The following is a 5,000-nucleotide window of genomic DNA, read 5'->3' on the forward strand; positions in this document are numbered from 1 at the left end:
CCGCAGGTTCGGACATTTGGTTCACGCACTCGGCCGAGCGGCCGGTGGTGCGAAGCTACCATCCGTGGGATTAAGCCTGAACGCCTCTAAGGCCGAATCCCGTCTAGCCATTGTGGCAACGATATCGCTAAGGAGTCCCGAGGGTCGAAAGGCTCGAAAATACGTGACTTTACTAGGCGCGGTCGACCCACGTGGCGCCGCGCCGTACGGGCCCTACTTGTTTGCCGGACGGGGCACTCGGGCGGCGCTGTCTGGGATCTGTTCCCGGCGCCGCCCTGCCCCTACCGGTCGACCATGGGTGTCTATATTTCGATGTCGGGACTCGGAATCGTCTGTAGACGACTTAGGTACCGGGCGGGGTGTTGTACTCGGTAGAGCAGTTGCCACGCTGCGATCTGTTGAGACTCAGCCCTAGCTTGGGGGATTCGTCTTGTCGCGAGACGAGACCCCCAGGGGCTGGTCGCCAGCAGGGGTACGCGTGGGCCCCCCTTGCTTTCAGTTTCCGCACGTCGCATCTCTGGGCGTATCGGTCTGGGCGGGCGCGCCGCACCCAGGGCGCTGCAGTGGGTGCGGCGGACTGGGGCGTATCGGTTGGCGTGGGCGCTGCGATGGGTGCCGCCGCCGTGCGCGCGGGGAGGCGGCGCCGGCCGGCCGGGCGCCGTGTGTACCGCCGCGCTATAGCGTATCGCTTTGGCGGCCGGCGCCGGGTGCCGCGGTGGGTGCCGGACGGTCGATGTCGGCCCACCGGCCGGGGCGTCGCGTGGAGGCGGCGGCGTCGGGTGGGTGCCGTGCGGTGGTCGCGGTGCCCGGCGGGGTCTGGTACGTTGTCGCCGTCCCGTGGTACCACGGCGTCCACCGCCGCCGTCCGGTGAACGCCAGTACCCCTAACCGATGGATGTGAAATAAAATATAATAACACATGATGCTCCGCAAGAAAATAGACTTGGGATAGGGTGTGTCGTTGGCAAGTCCCCGGGGCGGTTAGTGTGTGTGGTGATAAGTCTGTAGGGGCGGGGGGGGGGGGGCGAGGTATTAGGAAATAGATAGATAGATAGTGGTGCCGTGGGTGTCGACAGTAGACATAGCACACTGCCACCTACAGGGATCCGACGGAACTACGCCACCCATGCCGGCAAAACAGTATCGCCATCTATGAAAATAGGGCGACACCACATGCAATACCGCCATCTATGCGCATCTGACAACACTACGTCCGCACCACAAAACATACCGCCATCTGTAGGTCTCCCGCAACATGACCTCCTGCAACGACGCTACCGCCATCTATGAGACGCCAAGCCGACTAAGACAGCGATGGCGCCACAGTGGCCGCCTTTCGACGCCACCCACAAAGGCTGCAGCCTCTGTCGACCATAGCACCCAATCTCCAGTGGCTCTGCCGCACGAAGCCGTGGACCGGCAATGACGCCACCCGCACCCGTTCGTGCACCACCCCAACCGCCAAACTCGCACCTCCAGCGGATGAACGGCGGACGTTTCCCGCACTCGTAAAGTGCAATCCACCCCTATAACTTGCGTTTCATGAAGAGTTATTTCCAATATGCGACATTCCCGCTGTCCGTATACATGAGCCGCGACCTGTACCACTTACGAGCGAGAGACGCGATCGCGTTGCTCACTGTACGGCGTCCGATACCGAGCCATCAGCATGTCGGTCCCCATGCGCGTTGCACTCGCACTCGCAGTCGCAAAAACGTGGGGCAAATATATTACGCGGAAGAGTTATAACAGACCGAGCCCCACTGCATGGGGGGAGTCTTTGTCACTAATGTACACAGATGGAACATTTTGGACTGGAACCAGATTACCCGTACACACGGCGCTGATTAGTAATCAATGCAGAGCCATCAAACTACAGCAAATATACACAACTGTCCGTATACATGCTGAAAGAGTCTGCCCAAAATGGGAACCACACGTCAGCCAGACACTCTGATCACGCACCACTCTCTGCTTCTAACAGGCGCACATACAATATGTAAGCACCAGCATGGAACAACATCCAGTGCATCTTCTCCGCCACATTACACAATCCACACTATCACAACCAGACCAGGAGGTCCGTGCGGAAAATACAATATCCCAGCCTTTCGACATCCACCATTGCGCAGACCAGGCACCAACACCCACACATGTCCTATACAACGGTGCACCCAACATCACAATAGTACCTCCTGTCACAGCGCACAAACAATGACATGAGTCAAAGACACAGGTCTCACACAAGCATAGAATTGGAGCGCCGCCTCTAATAAGCCAAAGGTGCATCCTGACGTGACAAATCTGATCATGTCACAAGCATTCACTTACTATAATCACTATCAACGAACCTGCCGCCCCCGCCCCCCCCCCCCTACACCTTTCCGTACAACAACGTGTAACCTAACCTAACCTAACCTAACCTATGTTGTACCTTAACCTAACCTATGTTGTACCTTAACCTAACCTATGTTGTACCTTAACCTAACCTATGTTGTACCTTAACCTAACCTATGTTGTACCTTAACCTAACCTATGTTGTACCTTAACCTAACCTATGTTGTACCTTAACCTAACCCATGTTGTACCTTAACCTAACCCATGTTGTACCTTAACCTAACCCATGTTGTACCTTAACCTAACCCATGTTGTACCTTAACCTAACCCATGTTGTACCTTAACCTAACCCTTGTTGTACCTTAACCTAACCCATGTTGTGCCTCAACCTAACCCATGTTGTGCCTCAACCTAACCCATGTTGTGCCTCAACCTAACCCATGTTGTGCCTTAACCTAACCCATGTTGTGCCTCAACCTAACCCATGTTGTGCCTTAACCTAACCCATGTTGTGCCTTAACCTAACCCATGTTGTGCCTTAACCTAACCCATGTTGTGCCTTAACCTAACCCATGTTGTGCCTTAACCTAACCCATGTTGTGCCTTAACCTAACCCATGTTGTGCCTTAACCTAACCCATGTTGTCGCCTTAACGTAACCCACGTTGTCGCCTAAACCTGCTCTGTAATTGTTATACGACTCGTTCAATTACTGTAGTGTTGCCCACCCGCAACCCTCGCAATATAGTTCGCTACTCGCACTGCCCGCACCCCTGTGTATCGCTTCATGTTAAACACCTTGCAAGTCTTGCTCACTTTCCACATGCTCCTGCTGTACTCTGTAATGTGGATGGCAGCAGGACGTACATGCCGCCCCTCCCCACGTCCCCACCTTGCCCCCTGCCTTCGCAAGCTGGTTGGTGAGAAGTTTGCATGTTCAATGCCCTTCGCATGCGACGTACTCAGGCTACGTTGTGGTGCGGCCTGTGTCAACTGTCCGCTGATGTCGTACGCGTGAACCACAATCTGTACTGCACATTCGTCCTTATGTACTGAATGATACATCGTGGCACATGTGTGACCGCACAACGACTGCGCCCAAAAACGGCGGACCATACAGTGCAAATATTGTGCACGCAGCTACGTGTCGTCTCCCTATGAGAGCTGGATTGCAGTGTGGTACGCCATAGAGACGTGTGGGAGGAACGGACGCCGTGGATGGCGATCAGCATGAGCTGTCTGTTGATGTATTCGGACCTAGTCGTCTCTCCTCACACACCGTGATGGCATGGTGCACCGCGTTCCATATCTGCGACATGCTACAGAGGCCGGTTGACAGTCGTTCGAGCAATGGACATCGCATACGTACGGGGGCCACCTTCCACGTATTGTCTAGGCGTGCACATTTTGTTGCGTGTATGTGGGCAGACGTAGTGTGGCGTGACACCTGACACAGGCATGCAATAATCGTTGAAGTTGCAAATGGCGATGGACGCCTGCGTTTTCTGGTGAAGTTACGCAAATGAACAAATGGTAACCTGTTGTGGTGCGGTTGTTCTCGCTAGGGGTGAATCGGTGATGGCGACGATAGGTTGAGGTACTAACCGGTTGTTCCAGCGATACCCACCATGCCGACGAAACTGAACGGCATCTGGGTGTGAAGCGATACGCGGCGGTGGCTGGGTGGGACCGTCCCCGGCCGGTGAGGGGGCGCCTCCCGGCGTGCTGGCCGCGCGGTGCGTGGGCGCACGCGCTACAGCCGGCTGGTGGGGGCGGCCAGTGGCAGGCGCGCCGGCCGACGGACGCGGCAGGCGTCGCAGCTGCGCGCCGGCGCACCCTGCGCGCGGCGCCGTGCGGCCAAAGTAGGTCCTCGCGGGCCCGGTGCGAAGCGCGGTGGACATCTTCAGTGTGCTGGTCCGATTGAGGACTGTGTGCGTTGAGGATGCGCCGCCGCCCGGCGCTCGGCGCCGCGACGCCGTCTGCTGCTCGGTCGCCCCAGCGGTTCTCGCTGGTGGTTTGTATCGCAGCTGTGCGGATGTGTTGGCGCGTGCGCTGTGCTGGGAGAGTTCGCTTCGGCACCCAAGTGGGGCTTTTGTCCTTCTGTGGCGCTGGCGTTGGAGCTGCCGGTCACCGTAGGTGGCGCGTGTTGTCTCCCGCCGGCAATGCCACGACAGCACGCTCCCGGGCCTCTGTCGGCAGCGGCAAGCTCAGTTGGGAGCACGGGTGGTCGCACCGAAAGCGTCTACTCGCCTAACTCCGGGCGATTGCGCCTCTCTCGAACCCGACCAAGTACTTGGGACGGCGCTGCGCGCCGCCGGGACCTGAGAGGGTTTCGAGGTGTATTGTGCAGGGGAGCTCAGCCTCCTCCTGTTTGCAGAATGATTGAGCGGACGCTTGCGTGTTCGCGCGGGCCCCCGGGACACACTCCCGGGCGGCCGGCTGCTCAGCTCTAGTTGACGCAGCTCCCTGGTTGATCCTGCCAGTAGTCATATGCTTGTCTCAAAGATTAAGCCATGCATGTCTCAGTACAAGCCGCATTAAGGTGAAACCGCGAATGGCTCATTAAATCAGTTATGGTTCCTTAGATCGTACCCACGTTACTTGGATAACTGTGGTAATTCTAGAGCTAATACATGCAAACAGAGTCCCGACCAGAGATGGAAG

At 57.1% G+C, this 5,000-nt stretch overlaps 1 non-coding gene across 1 annotated transcript in view; it reads left to right on the top strand.

Moving 5' to 3' along the window:
* The first annotated feature begins 4,799 nt into the window (after positions 1–4,799).
* The window catches only part of LOC124741240, a 1,909-nt gene continuing 1,708 nt past the window's right edge, over positions 4,800–5,000 (top strand). The window contains exon 1 of the ribosomal RNA XR_007009933.1: positions 4,800–5,000. This exon is cut by the window's right edge and continues 1,708 nt beyond it. This is a non-coding gene — a ribosomal RNA (small subunit ribosomal RNA).

The sequence above is a fragment of the Schistocerca piceifrons genome, unplaced genomic scaffold (genome assembly GCF_021461385.2).
Source record: "Schistocerca piceifrons isolate TAMUIC-IGC-003096 unplaced genomic scaffold, iqSchPice1.1 HiC_scaffold_190, whole genome shotgun sequence".
Classification (NCBI taxonomy): Eukaryota; Metazoa; Arthropoda; class Insecta; order Orthoptera; family Acrididae; genus Schistocerca; species Schistocerca piceifrons.